The following is a 22216-nucleotide window of genomic DNA, read 5'->3' as shown; positions in this document are numbered from 1 at the left end:
AGGATAAATACTATGAATGGTCATGTCAAGTGTATTCACTCCACGTTATCGTGCAGTGCGCTGTTACTGGTATTTTGATAAAAGAATCTGAATAACATATAAGAAGCGTATAAATTATTAAACAGTAAAACATTAACATTTAAGAAGTAAAGATACATTGAGTACTACTGTAGTGCTTTCGGGTATAGTACATTTTTTGTTTGCCCATTATATGCATAAATGTATACATTTTTTGGTGTACCTACCCAAGAACACGCGACATGACCCGGCAGTTAAAAATTTATCGCTCCAGCAATTTTAACTCTGTTACAAAGTCATCTAATATGGTATTGCAAACGGCAGCGGGAGTGTTTCTATAAACTCAATTTAAACTTACTGTTTACACCGTGCTTTGAAGATGCATAGTATGCGACACGTGTTTCGCCGTAATTGTGGGCTCATCAGGAGAACACAGTCACTGCACTCCCTTACGGGAATCGATCCTCGGACGTAGAGGCGAAGCCCCTAACGTTGTGCCACGGCGTGAGGTTCGTTCATTTGACAGCATGTAGATCGGGGTAATTACATTGCAGGCATTCGTAGTCTGATTCACAATCTGATTGTATGGGTGGTTACCTACCCGGTAACGCTTGTGGTTGGTGAGCAAGTCGGCTAACTTCTGCCACGGTGCCCTCTTTCAGTTGCGAGAAGCAGATCATACAATGGTTGAAATAGTTTAATATATATAGCAAAATCACCGCGCTTCGCAGGGGCGAATATGGTATTGCAAACGGCAGCGTTTCTATAAACTTAAAGTTACGGTTTATACAGTGATTTGTTTCATATTCTTTTCCTACCTTATCAATTGTGTAATGTGTTTTTTGAACAGGTTTCATTCATGTAAGTGATCACTCCTGCTGCGTTCAGTCACTTCACGTGAGCCACTCTCTTGTGTGATGTTGCGATGTCCACGGGTTTATTTAATGTTAGCTAAGACCCGGCAGTTAAAAGTTTCTCGCTACAGCAATTTTAACTCTGTTACAAAGTGATGCAAACTCTCGTTTATACCTCGTGTCTTCTCATTAAATTTGTATCTTGCGAATATGGCATTGCAAACGGCAGCGGGAGCGTTTCTATAAAGTTAAGGTTACGGTTTACACCGTGCTTTTTTATACCTCGTGTCTTCTCATTAAACTTGTATCTCGCGAATATGGTATTGCAAACGGCAGCGGGAGCGTTTCTATAAAGTTAATTTAGACTTACGGTTTACACCGTGCTTTTTTATACCTCGTGTCTTATGAAGATGCTTGTATGCGTCACTCACTCGCTTCTTATTGTTTCGCTGCCTTGTCAATTGTGTAATGAATGTTTTCTTCTGCGCTCTTTGGGGCTCCTCCTTCTTTTCTACGTACTGAGTTCACAGTCAGTTCACGTGATTACGTGGGAGGCGTGATGACGCGACACGCAACTCAGTCTCCTACGGCCATCTTGCTGCCTACCATTACAGTATATGGACAAAAAAGAGGTTCCAGTTATGACCATTACGCGTATAATTTTGAAATGAAAACTGCCTAACTTTTGTAAGTAAGCTGTAAGGAATGAGCCTGCCAAATTTCAGCCTTCCACCTACACGGGAAGTTGGAGAATTAGTGATGAGTGAGTCAGTCAGTCAGTGAGTGAGTCAGTCAGTGAGGGCTTTGCCTTTTATTATTATAGATTCTTTTCGCGTTTGAAATGGAAATTACATATGACCACGTGATATGGAAATTACCTATGACCACAGAACATATTATAATACAGGAACTAATCACTTCATTTGTGGACGCCATTTTTATATCGTCTTTACGAATTGTTATTATTTGTGTGCGCCCCGCATCGCCCTCTCCCACCCCTCCTGTCTGGACTACAGCGCTGAGCCATCCGCCGCCAGGCATGTTCTGACAGAGAAGTTCTATTTATTTGTCCACGTGACTGTCGCTGAAACTGCCACATTGTAACTTTTTTTTAGTTGGCAGTACTTGATAGTAGAAGAGATGAGGAAAACAGCTTTGCGTCTTTCTACTTTTTAACTGCGCCGAGCTGTAAACAATGTGAAGACGAGACCACCTTCAGCTGCAAGGGGTCGTGAGAACAAATTGGATGCTGGGAGGCGTGGAATGTCGGGCAGCGTCCTCTCTTCTTGCACTGTTTGTGACACTTCACGTGCCCTGTCGGCTCCTGGGAGAGTGGAAATCTTTGCAAATGGTTTGTGACACTTCACGTGCCCTGTTGGCTCCTGGGAGAGTGGAAATCTTTGCGAATGAGTGTAATCGCCGCCATCGAAGCAGGATTCTGTTTGTAAATTGTCCTGCACAACTACTTACTGTCCCTTAAGGTAAGTTCGGGTCACTAAAACCCCACAACATTCAAAGTTGCTTTTGTGATTAATTATTTTAACAAGTAAATCACAGGCATGTAGTGTAAGGTTGTCAGGCAAAAATTTGGACAATCACATAGAAAATGTAATTTCTATACCACAGCGGTTGTGTAGCACCTTTCACAAGGGATCAACTACTTACCTGTTGTGTTATAGCGCCTTTAAAATGTAGTTTACCCGAAACCACTCCAGTAGTGCTCAATGTATCTTTACTTCTTAAATGTTAATGTTTTACTGTTTAATAACTTATAGACTACATTTTATTTTTTTCCCTTGCACTCAGTGAGCAAAGCCACTGGGTAATCAATTAGTATAACCTAACATTCTGTTAGCCTTCTTAATGGCTTCTGAACACTATCTGGAAGTCGATAGTTTAGAGTCCACTATGACTCCTAAGTCTTCCTCTTAAGGTGTACTTTTGTTTTGTCATACCTCTCATTTTGTATTCAAACATAACATTTTTACTTCATATGTGTAATACTTTACATTTACTGACATTAAATATCAGCTGCCACAAATCTGCTCAAGCCTGTATGCTATCCAAATTCCACTGTCCCTCTCTTCAATAGGCAAAAGTTAGTTAGCCATGGCACCAGCAGGTCCAGCTCAGCTCCAGTCACACAAGGGTTCTGTCCTCAGCCTTCTGCTGTTCTGTATCTACATACTTCCTCTTGGCCGTATTATTTGTAGCGTTAGACTGGGCTATCATTTTTATGCAGAAGATACTTGTGTCTATTTCAGTATTAAAAGTGAATATTCGCCAGGGTTATATCAATTCACACATTACCACAGTAAAACCAAAGTCATGCTAATTGACACCATAAACCAGTTTAAGAAAATGACTACTTTTGAATCACTCTTTGTGATGATGTCATCTTCTTCTTCTTCTACTGTAACTCCCTACTGGCTGGTGCTCCTTCTAATATGTTTTCACAGATCCAATAGGTTCAAAACTCGTAACACCCATACTGCTCTTCCTTCACTGACTCCCTGTGTCTTACAGGATTGAGTATAAAATTCTAACAAAGCTTTAAATGGTCTTGCTCCAGACTGACATGAAGGTATTGGTATGAATGTGAGTGTGTGTGTGTGTGTGTATATACATGCATGTGTGTGTCCATACGTACACACTATACACACCCACACATTCATTTGCACATCATTTGTACATCTCCTTCATAACTGAATTTTTGTGGAGCGCTTTACACATGGGAAAGGTGCTATATAAATGAAATATATTGTTATTATTACTTGCAAAACAATATACTTAGATACTAACACCTTTGTAGCTGTTAATACTTGTTATATATTGTACACTCATTATATTCTTTATTCTCTTTTTCATTTCTCATTCAATAGATTTAATAGATGTAATAAGAATGACTTAGGAAAATCATAAAAACAGCAATAATAGGACAAATGAATGATCAAGCAAGGACCCCTAGGAAAAGACATTTCTTTCTCATTTTCTTCTCAACCCAGAATACAACACAATGCCCACTAATGAAAAACTGTAAGTTTCATATGATCATCAGCAGCAGCTATATTTTTGTCCTGTTTTTCCCGATGAAGCAACATATCAAGATAGGCTAAGCAGGCCTTGCATTCCTCAACATCTTCTTATAGCCCACCTTATGTGAATTTCCCATTGGGATTAATAGGGATTAATAAAGTATCTATCTATCTATCTATCTGTCTATCTATCTATCTATCTATCTATCTATCTATCTATCTATCTATCTATCTATCTATCTATCTATCTATCTATCTATCTATCTATCTATCTATCTATCTATCTATCTATCTATCTATCTATCTATCTAAAGAATATGCTCCCAGGATAGTCAATATAATCTCTCCAGTGTTTTCTGGTTCTTCCCCTTGGTCTTCTGTTGGTGGGATGTGCCTAATACACCTCCTGATGGAGGCATCTAAAGGTGACCCACCTACAGAAGCATAGTCAGGCCCAGCCTGAGAAAACTGCACACCGCCATGTGGGCTCATCACCCTCAAAGTGAGTGGTGAAGATGCAATGCCAGTCAGGTTGACAGGCTAGAGTGGGACACATCCTGGCATTTGAGACCTTAGTGATGGAAGGAACACATGCCGAAGCCAATGTTTTAAACACTTACATATACAGTACAGGGGCAAATCCACAGCTACTCAGGTTAGATTTAAATAGTTCAATGGCTTTTCAATTTGGATGTTATAAATTGCTGTATTTTTAAATAAAATTCAAGGAAACATTAAATTGTCATTTAAGTCACTTTTCACTATGACTGAAATCTGACCTGTAAAACACAAGAAGCATTCAACAAGCTCTGGTGGGTGTTTAGATAAGCACTATATACTGAAGGTTACAAAACAGTTTGAGACACCTGATAAGAAGTAAAAATCTACTGTGTGAACTGGTGGAATGCAGTAAAGATTTTTGCCATAAATGTGGAGTTAGTGATCAGTGAGATCTTCTTAAATGAAAGCAATTTGGGGGTTTATTATTTATTTCTTTGTACATGGTTGGTTGGATTGAAAGAGGAATCCTAACCGTATAATAAGAAGGATTGATTTGATCATGAAAACATTCCAGTTTGAACAAAACAGGTATCGAATTTAGGCCTGGATCATCAACCTGTACTTTTTTTATACCATAATTATTCAATTGTTCATACAAATGAAACGATGCACCATTTTGTGCACTCTTGGTGCTACGTTTTCATTTATGAACAGCTGTTTTAAAGAAAAATGAGCTTTGTCCACACTAACATTTTCACATCATTTTCAAAATTATTTCTCACCTAGGCATAGGTGTTATAGTCTCACAGTGATTAGTGAAACTTAGACATACATAGTATCTTGTATCTCTAAAATGACTGAAAATGGATTTGATGCCTGCCCTGAGAATGTGTGTATCAGCAGGAGCAGGAAGAGAAAGTGTCCTCCTTGAAGGGATGGTTACACTGCCATTACAGGATTTATTACAAAAGTGACTGGTACATTTTTTTCATTTGTTGCATATGTGTGCTGCATTTAAACCGTACCAAATGCAATTTAGATGCATACAGGTAAGCAACACAACAAGCATCATGGAAAGCAAATCTTCGAGGTCCTTTATGTAGGAATAAGGTTTTCTTTCGTGAGGTGTAACCAGTCAGAAACTGAGACATAATATGCTGGAACCAATCAGGGAAGGGCTACATAATAAACATGAACCAATCAGAACACAACTACAGTCTGCATTTTCAGACTTCCTCGTTTTGACCCATCCACACTGTGCTGTTTTCAGAAATAAAAGGCTCTGGAGATCATTTTCAAAAGTCTCCGTTTACAATTATCGGGATAATGTAAATGGAAGGAGAAATGGAGACTCGTGTCAGCATTTTTAAAATGACAGATGTAGTAGTGTGGATGTAGCCTCAGACTCCTCCTGACTTGGTGGTTATGTAACACTCTAATACAATCAAATATGCAGCCTGCAACAAAAAGTTGCCTACAAAAGTAGTCCAATGTACATAACCAACTATGGAATTCTGAAGATGTGGCCTGCATGTACATCACACTCCTGGTGTCAACTTTAGAATGTGTATTGGTCTTGCATCCAGCAGTGACAAAAGGACAAAGTCAGTCCTTCTTTAACCAAGCAAAGTGGAATCACAGAGACATGACAAGAACCGCACCCCTTTAATAGTTCAGGCTTCTTTTAAAGTGTGCTGAATTTATAAATCCTGCCTGCTTCTCGGTGATCTGACTGGTTTTTTTTATTCAGATGATCCCTTATGTGCACACTTCCGGTTGCTGTGGGAGTGACAGCATTTGGTCAGACGGCAGTATTTATCCTCCGTCTACCTAGTATTTCATCAGCCTTTCTATGCTGGGAAAATCTTCCTGTATTTAAACATGTACTAAAATTTGTCAGACACTGCTTTCTGTTTTAAAAGGGTACTATGTAGTTGTAAATTTGTACAGTTGCAGATTGAGAACATCTAATCAAATGCTGTGTTTTTAAAAATGGTCGGTGTGTTACTTTTTGTGTTAAATTTGTAAATACTGTGGGTCACTATGATCAAAACCGTTCTTAATAAAAATGTTTGTACCAATGTCTGTAATTAAAATGTTTATTTTTCATTGTTTTTGTTTTTTTATATAAGCCAAAAAGTTCATTATTAAGTGCTGCCCACATTAACACAACATTGAGCATCACAGTCACCAGAATAGCAATTTATTGTATGTTTAACACTCTGCTTTTCATTAGTTTATTCTCTGTGATTCACTTTGACATGACTATTTTACATTGCCATTTTTGAGTGAAGTTTTCTAGGAAGAATGAAGTGGGATTGGGTTTCAGGTTTCAACACTCTTTCGTACCATGCTTGATTATTAAGCTCTGCTGATTGTACCATCCTGTTATGTGGTATCCAAGTTACAGTTTAAGTATGGAAAGAAGTAGCTCTAGCAGAAGATCTGGAAGGCTGAGCAAACAAAAATGGGACTGGAATTTGTCTCAGCAATACTGAGTGCAAGACAAACAGGAATGTGAATGTACAGTTTGCCCCAGTCCGTCACAAGGCCTATTCACAAACACAAACTCAGCTCACTCATACTGAGCCTGTTAAACACAAATGGCCTAGTGATGTGAGAAGAAAACCAGAAAAACTCATGCAGACGTGAGGGGATTATTCAAACACCGCATGGGCACTGGGCAGTAACCACTATGACACTATACCACCTTTGCCTTCATGTTCCCTGGTGTATTTTAAAGATCTATACACACAGTTCTCTTTCTGGTCTGTCTGTTCTTCATTATAGAAAGCAGAGTAGACCTGATATAGAACATTATCAAAGTAAAATATAGATTTTCTCAAATCATGTTTCTAAACTGGAGGGTTGTGATATTATGTGGACTTATGGATGCTTTGTGAACCATATTGCAGGCGTATTTTAGATATGAGTGGAACCGTCGTATGAACTGCTGTCTGACAGCTCAAGGGGTCTGGGCTCGGTTTCTAGCTTAGACACTGCCTACGTGTTTTCCCACTGTTCCTGTGGGATTTCTCCAAATATTCTAGTTTCCCATCACTCCAAAGATGTGCATGACAGGTTAATTGGCCCAGTGAGAACTGAGTCTGGGAGCTGAATCCTGCCTTGTCCACAATGCTGCTGGAATAGGCTGCAGTTCCTCATAATCCTGAACTGGAGTAAGCATGTTTAGTAAATTAATGGATGTCTGAAACAGTGGGTTCATACATGGGTGTGCATTGTTGTTTTCTCTCTTGCAATGAAAATAATACATTTTTGAAAAAAGGGATTTTATTGTCTGGCAAAGAGCAAGATTTTCAGTATCTGTACATTTTGCAAAAAATTGCATGCTTTGCTTAAGCTGGCATACAGAGGTTTCTCCACACAAGACACATCATTAAAATTTGTTTTCCTTGCTGTAAATAACAATGAAAATAAAAATACAGAGTTCCATAGCAAAATCTACTATGCCAGAAGTTTTTAGTTATCCTTAAGTTCTTTTTTTATAAGCCTGTTAATCTAACAGAACCAGAACGTTGACCAAACTTGTTTAACATGTACTAAATTAACACCCTGCTTTGTTGTATTCACTCAGTAAATGGTATTATAAATTTTATAATGTGGACTACATTTAGGACATGGAGAAGGGCAATGTCAAGATACACTTGTCATGCATTTTCCAAGCTTACCTTAGTCCACATTTGTAGAAACATACTGAGCAGTATAACACACAATTCTCAAACCTGCTGAATCCAATTCAAGATCACAGAAGACTGTCATCTATCTCACCAGAATTAAGCATAAGGCAGGAACCCACCTTGAGTGGGGTGCCAGTTCATCATAAGGGGGATTCGCATACTCCAACAACTAAGAGTCGCCAAATAACCTAATGAGCAAAGAAAAATGAATGGATTCTAAAAAAAAAAACCATATAGATATGGGGGGAAATGTGCAAACACCACACCAGCCACAGCCAGCCATGAGATTTAAACCGAGGATGCTAGATCTATGAGGCAATACCTTAACTGCTATGCCACCCTAGAAAAATGAAACTTAACATTGAAATATTAAATATGGTGAAGGAGTAACAGCTAAAACATTGTTTCTAAATTTCTTTTTTAGACAGACAGACAGACAGACAGATAGATAGATAGATAGATAGACAGATAGATAGACAGATAGATAGATAGATAGATAGATAGATAGATAGATAGATAGATAGATAGATAGATAGTGTGGGGTACAGCCCGGACACAGACAGGTAGACGTGATGTTTTCACCACACACGTTTATTTACAGCTGTTTACAATAATCAAAGTGCACAATACCCAATGCCGCAGCACCAATCACCCCTTCAGTCCTGGCCTTTCACAATCCCTTTACTGTCTTGTGTCCGCCTCCACTCCTCTCCTCCGAGCTCTGTCCACTTCCACCCGACTCTTGCTCCCGAATGGAGGGAGGCAGCCCCTTTTATTCACACCCGGATGGGCTCCAGGTGCTTCCCGACACTCCTCTGCTAACACTTTCCTGTGTGGCGGAAGTGCTGGCTGTGCACCCGGATGGACTCCGGGTGTCCCCGATCCTCTTCCCCCCAGCACTTCCGGGTGTGGTGGAAGTGCTGAGGTCCAGGGTTCCCAAGGCAGCGGGGCACCCCCTGGCGGTGACCACGGGTCCCTACAGGGTTGTACCCCTACAGGGTTGTACCCGTGGCCCCCAACACAACCAGGGTGGTCGCCCTCTCGTGATCTGGAGGAGGCACAAGCCCTCCTCCGGTCCTCCTGGGCGTCCCGGCTGGGTACCACCTCCAGCCGCGTGCCACAATAGATAGATAGATAGATATCCATCCATCCATCCATTTTCCAACCCGCTGAATCCGAACATAGGGTCACGGGGGTCTGCTGGAGCCAATCCCAGCCAACACAGGGCACAAGGCAGGAAACAATCCTCAGCAGGGTCTTTGGACTGTGGAAGGAAACCGGAGCGCCCGGAGGAAACCCACGCAGACACGGGGAGAACATGCAAACTCCATGCAGGGAGGACCCGGGAAGCGAACCCAGGTCCCCAGGTCTCCCAACTGCGAGGCAGCAGCGCTACCCACTGCGCCACCATGCCGCCTAGATAGATAGATAGATAGATAGATAGATAAAATTAGATAGATAGATAGATAGATAGATAGATAGATAGATAGATAGATAGATAGATAGATAGATAGATAGATAGATAGATAGATAAAATTTTATTTGTCCCCAGGGAAAGCTTTGGCTTTTTACAAAAAGTCTTTAAACAGATAAATACATAAACAGATAGATAAAATGATGGCATGGCCAAGTCATTCATAGTGCGAATGACTCAGTAGCACAAACTGAGTTCCATCTTAACCCACGCGGTCGGTGACCACAAGGCTGACCGAAGCACCACTGGATGGATCGAATTAAGGACGATATGAAGCATGCCGATGTAGACTCAGAAGACACTCTCGACCATGCCAGGTGGAAACATGCATGCTGGACAGCGGACACTGCACCGATGCGGAATAGCCTCTAGGATGAAGAAGAAGAAAATCAGACAGATAAAAAAATATACACATCTCCCCTCTTTTCTACTCATAAAGTTTTACTCTGGCTGTTGGCCTTCCTCTCTTTCTCATGGGTGGGGGTTGAATTGAAACGAGTTTGACTAATTTGTATGGAATGTTACTTGCTTTTAATAAATTCAATAAAATAAAAAAAATACACACACATACACAAACTATGGTCTGAACACACACCAGAATGACATAAAAGAAAGAAAATATGAAAAGAAAGAAGACTTTTGTCAAGGCACTCGCATCACAGTGAGGCATTATGCAGACATATTGCTGTTGGTATAAAGGAACCCCAGTAGCGTTTCTTGACAAACTTCTGCTGAATAATTAGTTGGCTGAAAGTCTTCAGTTTTAGTGTGTCAGAGAGAGGATGTGCAGCATTACTCATAATGGCACTCACTTTTGCTTTAATTCTCTCCTTTACTACGTCCTCCATGTGGTCCAGAGTGCATCCTATAACTGAGTTTGCCCTTTCAATTAGCTTATTAATGCAGTGGGCCTCTCTTGAAGTGATGTTACCAGCCCAGCACACCACAGTGAAGAAAATTGCACTGGCCATCACAGTTGAGGAAGATGTAAAGGATGCCACTTCCTACATTAAAGGAATGTAGTCTCCAAAGAAAAAAAATGCCTGCTCTGCCTTTTCTTATATAGCTCTTCTGTGTAATGAGTCTGGTTCAGCCTGTGGACCCCCAAGTACTTGTAGGAGTGGACCACCTCTACATCCACTCCCTGAATAGTGACTGGACACAGAGGCTCCTTGATTCAGCGAAGGTCAATAACAAATCAGTATCTGTCACTCCTATTTTTTTCTCCTAATCTTGCTTTCAAAAGAACTGTCTGACAAAAATGAAAAAAGTTGAAAATAACAAGAAAATACCTGAGTTTATTTTCAGCTTTAATACTGTATGTATGTATTTTATGATCTTTATATCTGCAACTATCTAAAAGCATTATATTATGAAATTAATCTACAGTGTGTTTAAACAATTGGTTGTAATAATAAAAAATTTTATCACCACAGGAGCAGTTTCTAAATAATGAGTGAGTTAACATTGAGTGCCGATGGGGAAAATCTGCTTTATGGTTTATATACTGCATGTTGTATCTTGTTAAAATTATACACAGTAATTGCATTATAATTGATTTGCTAATTTCCACATTACGATTAAATCCACAAAACATCTTGTTAATATAATATCAAGTACAGTATCTTAAAAAATTTGAAAGGAAAGAGAGAGCACAAAATGAACCAGAAAGAAAGAACCAACAGCTAGTATGGCCTTCCTCTAATGTACAACTAACAAGCTAATAAGTCTCAACACAGCTATCTGGGAGTTGTAAAGAAGCTATTTAGATATGCAAGTACAGTACCTTTAATCTTTCTTGACTGTAAGACTTCCTTTTACAAATTAAAGTAGTAAGATTTATATTAATAGAACTGCGGTACATAAAAATAATCTGAATTGAGTAGCAAAATTATTTTTGTTTATTTATTATAAGTAGAGTTCAGCTTTTATAGAATGTTTATTTATAGAACCCCTGTCCATTTTTCTGTTATTAAATGAGCAAAGTAAAAACATACACTCATTCATAGCACTTACAATACTTCTGAACTTCTGATAGATAGATAGATAGATAGATAGATAGATAGATAGATAGATAGATAGATAGATAGATAGATAGATAGATAGATAGATAGATAGATAGATAGATAGATAGATAGATAGATAGATAGATAGATAGATAGATCTTTATTGGTTCCATGGGGGAAAGTTGGCAAATTGGCTTTTTACAGAAGCTCAAGAAGTATTATAACAAACACATGAATAACCCCGCTAAAACATACACAAGAATTACTAAAAGGAAGAACACTTCTGACATTGGTAATGATGCAAGAGCAGTCACAGCAAGGCATTATGCAAGTGTATTGCCATAGATATAAAGTAGCATTTCTTGACACACTTCTGCAGAAAAATTCAGTGTGTCAGAGAGAGGATGCGCAGCATTATTCATAAATGCCCTCAGCTTTGTCTTCATGAGTTTTGTATTCATATTCTTTATCAGAGTGAGCATTCCTCCTGCATCCCAAAGATGTTTGTGAGAAAAGGATAATAGCTTTGTCTAAATTAGAAGTACGAGTGTTTGTGGGCTGGTGTTCCAACATAGAAAATGGTGGGTAACGCTCTCCAAATTCCTGAACTAGATAAGCAGCAAGAATTTAGATGAATAGATTAATCAGAGATGCATCATATAATGTACACGCATCAAATATTCACTACAGTACTTCAAATCCATTCATACTGAAATGCACTTAATCCAGTTTTGGGATGCTGGAATCTATCCCATCGACATCAGAACAGAAACTAAATGTGAACTAGATTTACATTTAGATGCCACTTTATTGTAGAATTTTCTTAGACATTCACATTCTGGACACATGTAAAGTGTCTAGTTAACCTAACCCACATCTCTAGTATATAGGAGAAAACAGAAGTTCCCAAACAAACCCACACAGAGCCATGAGAACAACATGCAAACTCCACAGCCATAATATTACTGTGCTACCCTACTTCTCTAAAATATAAAGCAAAATTTTGATGCAATAAAATAAGAAGGGTGCTGGTATAATAATCCAATCTATTTACTTAAGCATTCTTTGCTTAAAATCATTATATATATAATACCATTATATACCATTTATATATATATATATATATATATATATATATATATATATATATATATATATATATATATATACAGTATATACCATCAATACCATCACCATTACCATCATTCAAGGCACTTCACTGAGGCCTTTTCAAAAATGGATTATGATGGGCTATCCCAGCATCTTTACAAATTTACAAATGGAGAACATGCAGTACAACCTCAGTATCAGCTTTAAGTTTTGTTGCTCTCCAGCACAAATAGATAGCAATCTCTTGCTGGCAGGAGGCACTACTGTAGTTTATTATGTGTCTCCTCATATGTTCATTTTATAACTCAGTGTGACATGTGGGCATTGCGTTCTGACCAATGCTTATTTAAGCTTTCCAAACCCTCTTTAGTGCTAGAGGCTAGTTTAACAGATATAAGTGCAAAAAATGAACAAACCCTGAGTGGGAAGCCAGTCTACTCCACAGCACAATTTACGCACAAACTCACCCTTACTCACATCACCACAGGAAGCTGTGATTGAGATCTAGATAAACAACAGAACACTTATGGTACCAAGACATGGGGAGAAAGTGCAAACTCCAAATAGTCACTAACTGGGCTAGCTATTAAACCCACACTCATTTTAGCTATAAGGCAGGAAAACCAAGCATTACACCATTGTGCCACCTAGGTTTAAAATGTTGAAAAAGTAAGTATTTACTGTTAGTACAGGGAAAGGCAAGTTCTTTGCTAGAGGGCCATGAAAGGCTGTAGGTTTCATTTCTTAATCAATGGCTAACTCTGGCAAGTAAATGAGTCGCATGCTGCTAACCTTTGTGACTATATGGGTTTATTTAAGTAATCCAGGGGTATTCTTGTCTAGCATACCCTTGTGATTATTTTCTCTTTAACATTTTAGTATTATCTCTACCTTTTAACCCAATCTAATTATTACATATCTTCATTCTGAAGGCAATTACGTATTTCTGCCTGGGCAGAAATCCCCCCTTCAGATGAAAAAGACCATTTATTTTATACAAGTAGAAGGAAAAGCAAGAGACTGAAAACTGATCTGTCATCTAATCTGCAGACATTTCCGGAGGTAGTCAATATATTATCTCAAAGATGACTAAATTAAAATAAAAAGGTATCTAATTAAACAATTATTAGATGTAAAGTTTAAGAGACTACCAGAACTGAAAACACTGAGTCACTCTGGTCCTTCAAGGTCGAAACTGGCTTTTCAAACTTTGAATAAAAGGAAGTAGGAAAATACTAAATACTAAAGCTTTTAAGCATTTGCATGTCTTGATTTCTTTGGCAGGATTTGTTATATTTCAAGACTTCCTCTATAAACTACATCTAGAATCCTCCATAAACCATGTGCAGTTATTTTTTATTAATTTTTAATTATAGAATATTGAAAAATGATCTCACGGGAAAGAACACCAAAAAATAAACTATAATGGCATTAAAAGCAATATGGACATAAGGTGGAATAGTTAACATGCATTCCCTGTGTGGTATTCAAATACAAAAAAAAAACACACTCCTTAAGAATAAAAGTAACGTAAGCATTTCAACACGACGAGACCATTTGGTCCATCAAGCTCATTTAGTTATCTAATAGCTCATCCAGATAAGTTTTAAAGTTGTCAAGTTTTCTGCTTTGACTGCAGGACTCAGTAATTTATTCCAAGTTCCCTCGAAGTGCTTCCTGGGTTTAGTTTCAGATGCACTCCCTCTTTTCTTCCACTGGTGTATTCACTATAAATATGATTCACTGTTCAATTGAAAGAATTCTACTGAATCAACTTTATTAATGCCTTTGAAAATTTTGCAGACCTGGATTAGGTCCCCATGTAGCATTCCTTGCGTTGAGACTAAACAGGTAATATTACATAAGCCTGTCCTTTAGTCTTGCAATGTGCTTGGTTGGTCTCACCTGCACAGTTTTTATTGCTGCTGTGGTTTTTTTGTAGTGTAGTGACCAGAACTGCACAACAAAATTCAAATGAGGTTTCACTAGCGCCCTCCAGAGTCCATCCATCCATCCATTTTCCAACCCGCTGAATCCGAACACAGGGTCACGGGGGTCTGCTGGAGCCAATCCCAGCCAACACAGGGCACAAGGCAGGGAACCAATCCTGGGCAGGGTGCCAACCCACCGCAGGACACACACAAACACACCCACACACCAAGCACACACTAAGGCCAATTTAGAATCACCAATCCACCTAACCTGCATGTCTTTGGAATGTGGGAGGAAACCGGAGCGCCCGGAGGAAACCCACGCAGACACGGGGAGAACATGCAAACTCCACGCAGGGAGGACCCGGGAATCGAACCCAGGTCCCCAGATCTCCCAACTGCGAGGCAGCAGCGCTACCCACTGCGCCACCGTGCCGCCCCTCCAGAGTCTCACCATAACATTCCTTCATTTATATACAATACTTCTTGTGATAAAACCTAACATTTCTTTAATTGGTTCTGCACATCTCCTGCTCCCTCTCTAGCCCTTCCATTTGCCCTGATTCCTCCCATCTGCTATTGGGACACAACAATTATTATGTGACAAACAGGAGATATTTCAGGAACATTGTGGATGGTGGCATGACTCATGGGTTAAGTCGTAGGGGTCCGTTATCCTTTTGGAAAAGCTGTTTTCCATTGTAGGTTACAGCAAACCAGTTTCTTAGAGTTCTAACTATAATTTAGTTTCTTCTCTTCTACAAGCTACCAGTCACATTATTTAACTGATCTTATTTCCAAAAGACCGGTATTAGTTAAACTGTTTGTCAGTCTTCTTGAAGGTCTAATCCTGTCAGATTCCTGTTGTTAAACATTAAATTGAACAATATTTAACCAATCTTTTTTGTACACATTACACAATTTTTTACTGGTTTAAATTTTGTTTTTCTTGCAATACCTTGGGAATTTTAAAAGTGAAGTGTTTGTTTTAGAGTATTTTGCAGAAGCTTTTCTGACTGGTGAAGCACAGTTTCTGCTTTATGATGTCAGAGGCAGACTTTAAAACTGAATGGCTAAATGAGAATTAAAGTCAGCAGCCATATCACTTGCCCTTCATCCATCCATCCATCCATCCATCCATTTTCCAACCCGCTGAATCCGAACACAGGGTCACGGGGGTCTGCTGGAGCCAATCCCAGCCAACACAGGGCACAAGGGAGGGAACCAATCCCGGGCAGGGTGCCAACCCACCGCAGCACTTGCCCTTCAGAACAGGCAATTCATCTGCGGCTAAGCATGTTCAGACCCGGCCAGTACTTGGACAGGAGACCATCTAACAGAAGCTTGGGTCGTTGTTGGTAGAGGTGTTGGTGAGGCCAGCAGGCGGTGCTTACACTGTGGGCTGTGTGTGGATCACAATGCCACAGTGGAATGATGGGAAAACTGTGCTGCCAAAATGGCACTGTTCTTCAGATGAGATGTAAAAGGTTCTGACTCTCTTTGGTCTTAAAAGAAACCTGGGCGTTTCCCCTATGTTCTGGCTAAATTCCCTTTCCTGGCATAGTCATTCTGGCTTCTTAATCATTCCCCATTTCTAAATGGCACTCTCATCTCTTCAGCACCTAATAACTAATATGTGGTAAGTATTCTGGGACAAAATGGATGTCGTTGCATCATCAAGGTGGATGCTACACATTGGTGGTGGGTGAAGTGGCTGCCCCTCTCTACGTAAATTGCTTTAAGTGTTTTGAAAAGCACTATATAAATGCAATGTCTTCTTCTTCTTCTAATGTTCGTCACTAATATTCTGGGAACTGCAGAAACTCAATTACATTATAGCTACTATTCTTTAATGTGCAAATTCCAATATGTTTCATACTTTTTGTTTTCCATGAATGTTCTATTGGTGATTATTTACTTTAGCTCGTGAGTGACAATCTGTAAAACCGTCAAGAACTGGAGGTCAATGTTTAAGGAGTGAGTGTAAAAACGTTATACACATTAGAAAAATGCTTTATCAGAACAGGCCATAAAGCCCAACAAAGCTCACCAATGCTATCCACCTAATTCCTCCAAACAACATCACGTCAAGTTTTGAATATTCCTAAAGTTCAATTGTCCACCATACTGCTTGCTAATTTATTCCATGTGTCTATAATTCTCAGTGTAATGAAAACATTCCTAACATTTCTGTGAAATTTCCAAGTGTGTAACTGTGTATCTTGATCCTCTGTACTAATTCCTTTCATAATTTTAAACACTCAATCATGTCTTAAACTGATAAGATTCAACTTTTTCAATGTTTGCTCGGGGTGGCACGGTGGCGCAGTGGGTAGCGCTGCTGCCTCGCAGTTAGGAGACCCGGGTTCACTTCACGGGTCCTCCCTGCGTGGAGTTTGCATGTTCTCCCCGTGTCTGCGTGGGTTTCCTCCAGGTGCTCCAGTTTCCTTCCATAGTCCAAAGACATGCAGGTTAGGTGCATTGGCGATTCTAAATTGTCCCTAGTGTGTGCTTGGTGTGTGTGTGTGTGTGCCCTGCGGTGGGCTGGCACCCTGCCCAGGGTTTGTTTCCTGCCTTGCGCCCTGTGTTGGCTGGGACTGGCTCCAGCAGACCCCCGTGACCCTGTAGTTAGGATATAGCGGGTTGTATAATGGATGGATGGATGTTTACTTGTGATTTATACCTCTCAGTCCTGGAATCAGTCTAGTCACTCTTCTCTGGACTTTTTCTAGCACTTCTATGTCTTATTTGTGGAAATTAAAACAGCATGCAGTACTCTAGATGCAGTCACCCTTGCATGTATAAAGTTGAGCATAAACTTCTTTGACTGATATTTGTACCTCAGTTTGTGAGAGTCAAGGACTGTGTCTCTGATATGGATGTGAACAATATTGGAGTACCACAAGGAACAGTCCTGTCTTCTTTTCTCTTTACTCTGTACACCTCTAACTATAAATATAACACCAGATCATTGCAGAAATTCTCAAATGATTCTGCATTTATGGAGAGTATTGATAAAGAGAATGAGATAGAGCATAAGAGTCAGGAGGAGAACTTTGTTTCTTGGTGCAAAGATAATTGTCTGCAACTAAACATTAGCAAAACCAAGGAACTGGTTATTGACTGTCACTGCACCAAAGAGCATCTATGTCCTACAAGTACTTGGGGGTCCACACCAGTGACAGGCTGTACTGCTCTAGGAACACAGAGGAACTATATAAGAAAGGGCAGAGCTGGCTCTTCTTCCTTAGGAGACTACATTCCTTTAATGTAGGAAGTGACATCCTTTACATCTTCCACAACTCTATGATGGCCAGTGCAATTTTCTACACTGTGGTGTGCTGGGCTGGTAACATCACTTCAAGAGAGGCCCACTGCATTAACAAGCTGATTAAAAGGGCAGGCTCAGTTATAGCACACACTCTGGACTCCTTTGAAGTAGTAACAAAGGAGAGAATTAATTACAAAACTGACTGCCATTATGAAGAATGCTGCACATCCTCTCTCTGACACACTAAAACTGATGCCTTTCAGTCATCTATCTATCTATCTATCTATCTATCTATCTATCTATCTATCTATCTATCTATCTATCTATCTATCTATCTATCTATCTGAAATTAACATCTCCATCATTAAAGAACTGGGACTTCTTCGCTGTCCTCATTACATTCACAGAGGCTCCAGTCGAAAGTTCATCTTCCATAACCAGCCAAAGTGCTCTGCTACCAACATTCCATCTTTCTGGTCATCTGTCGCACGTTTGACGCGTCATCAGGGCACAGTCGCTCCAATTACTATCAACACTGGAAGTATCGTAAGATCTCTGCACTCTTGCATGGGATACACCCGAGCCACTGACAGAAATATCGTGAGGTCTTCCCATCCCCGGCTGGATTTATTTTGTGGAGTGGATTCTAAGCTGCGTGGAGTGGATTTTAATGTTTTGCATCCTGTACAGAGATTTACTTCACAGTCATTGGTTAAATTTGAACTATTTAATTCTCAATCTATCAGCAATAAATCCACACTGATTGAAGAACACATCTGGGAGAAAGGACTTGACTTCATGTGTCTGACAGAAACCTGGCACCAGTCAGAGGTTTACTCTGCCTTAAATGAAGCCTGTCCACTTGGCTACAGTTACTTGGAGGCAGCTTGCAGCACTGGGCGTGGTGGTGGACTAGTTATTATCCACCGTCAGGACCTGGGGTTGTCCCCTATCTCGATACCTGCAATATCTTCTTGCGAGTGCCTTGCATTTAAATGTAAGCCCCCATTTCCCATGACTGTTCTCCTTATCTATCGACCTCCAAAACCCAACTCTGCCTTTATTCCGGAAATGACTGATCTTCTCACAACACTCTGTGCTACTTCTGCCAACATCATAATTTTAGGAGATATAAATATTCATGTTGACAATCCCATAGGTTATCTCACTGTTGATTTCCTTGAGCTGCTAGATTCTCTCAACCTACAACAACATGTTGATGTTCCCACACATTCTAGGGGTCACACTCTTGACTTGGTCATTTCAAACTGTGCCCCAATCAGAAATCTACAGGTATATGATCTTGGTATTTCAGACCACAAAGTAGTGTCAATGGAGCTGCCCTTTTTCTCCCCCCATATCAAACCAAAACGACAGATCTATTTCAGAAATCTGAAGAATATCAATGTGGATGCCTTGGCCTTGGACCTTACATTTCTCTCCTCTGACTTTATCAGCTCCCTCTCTGTTGCTGACCTCGTGGATTTTTACAACCAGTCCCTGAGCAGTCTTCTGGACTTCCATGCCCCTTTAACATCCAGGTCCGTCTCATTCTCATGCTCAGCACCTTGGTATACCTGCGAGCTGCGAAAAATGAAGGCGGCTGGGCGTGTCCTTGAGCGGCGGCTCAAGGCCTCTGGGCTGACTGTCCATAAACAGGCTTACAGGGAACACATGAGGGCATATGCAGAAGCTCTGAAGGCTGCACGGTCCAAGTTTTATTCCACCATCATCAGAAATGGCTCCAGGAACCCTAAAAAACTTTTTTCAACTATAAATCATCTTCTCAAACCTCCTTTACCTGCCCATTCTGAGACCACCGATGAGAGGTGCAACATGTATATCAACTTTTTTAAACAAAAAGTTGATAGTATCCGTTTACACCTCTCTACCAAGGATATCTTGCCCTTCCCAACTGTTGACTCATTGTCTGAGACTGTCCAGCCTCTTTGCTCTTTCTCTGTTGCCACACGGGAAGAGGTGGAGGATGTCATCAGGAAAATGAAACTGTCTACTAGTTCCCTGGACCCTTTCCCCTCACCCTTGTTGAGGGCCAATATTTCTGCCGTCTCTCCACTTATCACCAGGATCATAAATCAGTCCCTCCTGGCTGGCCATATTCCTTCTGCACTAAAAACTGCTGTCATCGGACCTCTACTGAAAAAATCCACCTTGGATCCTGAAGTTCTCTCTAACTATAGGCCCATCTCCAATCTTCCATTTCTCTCTAAAGTTCTGGAAAAAATAGTTGCAGCACAACTTCATGATCATCTCAAACTGAATAACCTGTTTGAAAAGTTTCAGTCTGGTTTTCGCCCTGGCCATAGCACCGAAACAGCCCTGGTCAGGGTCACCAATGATCTTCTGATGATGGCAGATACTGGTTCTCCTTCACTACTTATCCTCCTTGACCTGACAGCTGCTTTTGACACAATAGACCATAACATCCTTCTTCACCGCCTGCAATACATTATTGGACTCTCAGGAAATGTTCTAAATTGGTTTACATCATACCTCATTCACATTTTCAATTAAATTAAACACATTTCATTTATCAGATAGCTGTTTAATTACCATTGACGTAAACAAAGTAGTGGAAAATAGCTCTAAAGGTATGCTTATTTATTAACAGCTGTGGTTTAAAAAGATGACCTATGATGCACAAAAATATTTGATGCATTACCCATGCAAGCTAATTGATTTTTGGTTTTGGATAAGAAAATATAAATGATGAAAGCCTGAGTCAGTTTAGCACCATTCACACTATGTCAAAATTTACTGGGTACAGCATAAAAAAACAAGCACAGACAAAACACATAAAAATAGATAAAGGTAAAAACCATGTATAAGCCCATGAGAGCAAGTGTCATCCCTGCGGTCAGTTTATAAAAAGACAAGCACTGCTTTCTGCTTTTGTTTGAACTTTGTTTATCTAGAGTAAACAATAAAGTCTTTCCTATGACACACTGCCTGCCAATACAAAAAGTACAAAACAACAAAGATAAAGCAACAATCCTGTTACTTCTCTGGGCTTACCACTTAGTCCTTCACACCTGCAAACCACAAAGTACCACCAAAAATTCACTTCCTTTGCCATCTCTCATACTCTCTAGCCTGTCTTCTGCTCCAGTCACAGAGCTGTTGACTCCTCATGACGTTAAGCTCACTGAATCTGTGGCTTGAAGCAACCTTACAAAACCCTACTTCTGGCCAAGACTGGAAGTGCTTTAGGGATCAGGAATGAGTCTATAAAGTCACAGTGCACCCCTTATTATGCCCTGTCTCTCAGACTGGACTCTCCCTTAGTTAAACGGGCTACCTGGTCCCATTCCTTCATCTTGGGGACAAGCTATTCTTTTCTTCTTTCCAAAGTGTAATTTGAAAGGCTGTAATATAAATATGAACAAGTATTAACTATTTTAAAAAAAAATTTTTATAGTCAAAACATACTCTAGTGATGTTACAACTGCCTTTCCACCCATTCATTTTTGATCCCACTTAGCTTTAGCTCAGGGATACTGAGGCCTGATCTTCTTCACTTCCCAACGTGTACAAGGCAGAATGCAAAAATGTACAAGGCTTCAGTCCATCACTGAAATGTTTCATGTTTCACACACACTCATAGAGGGCCTGGTCATAATGTCTAACTAAATTAACACAAATTTTTGGAACAAGAATAATGGTGAAAACCCACCGAGTCACACAGGTTGAACATACAAACTGCACAACAGTAGTGACCAGGCCAGTTTTCTAATGAGCTTCCAGGCCCACCACCATACTGCCCTCTGATCATTTGAAAAAACAAAATTACGCTCTTAAAAATCAAGGTTCTTAACTGGAATGTTATGAAATGTTCTTTATGGGGTTGTGTGGTTTCTCATAGAAGTATTGTTTGACAAAGCACCATACCATTTTGGAAAGGGTTCACTGCATATCAAGATGGTTCTTTGGGCTTTGAAAAACTTGCAAATATGTAGAAAAAAAACTGAAATCTTTAACACATGATAGGCTCCCAGGGAAGACGTTGACAAATTAAGAAAACCTAGACTTAGCCTGGGTTATTGTGGGTCCTTTTAAAATCATGACTTATTGGTATTTCACAAATCTGTTACCATTAATTCATGGTAAGTCTAAATAAATAAAAGTTCTTTCTGGAACCATCATGTGGATGGGTCTTTTGGGAACCAAAAATGGTTTACCTATGGCATCCCTCTGAAGAACCAGCCAGGCACATGCAGACACAAAAAGAGATCAAGTCCAAATGTACATCTGAACTTTACTATACAGTACTATGGTTTTATAGCAACAGTTTTGTATG

The 22216-nt window shown here is 39.9% G+C and overlaps 1 protein-coding gene across 1 annotated transcript in view; it reads left to right on the top strand.

The window, feature by feature from the left end:
• The window catches only part of LOC114663267 (differentially expressed in FDCP 6 homolog), a 104593-nt gene that overhangs the window by 32782 nt on the left and 49595 nt on the right, over window positions 1-22216 (top strand). The window lies entirely within an intron of this gene.

The sequence above is a fragment of the Erpetoichthys calabaricus genome, chromosome 1 (assembly GCF_900747795.2).
Source record: "Erpetoichthys calabaricus chromosome 1, fErpCal1.3, whole genome shotgun sequence".
Lineage (NCBI taxonomy): Eukaryota > Metazoa > Chordata > Cladistia > Polypteriformes > Polypteridae > Erpetoichthys > Erpetoichthys calabaricus.
The sequence above is the reverse complement of the archived record's forward strand: the minus strand, read 5'-3'. Positions and strand labels throughout refer to the sequence as shown.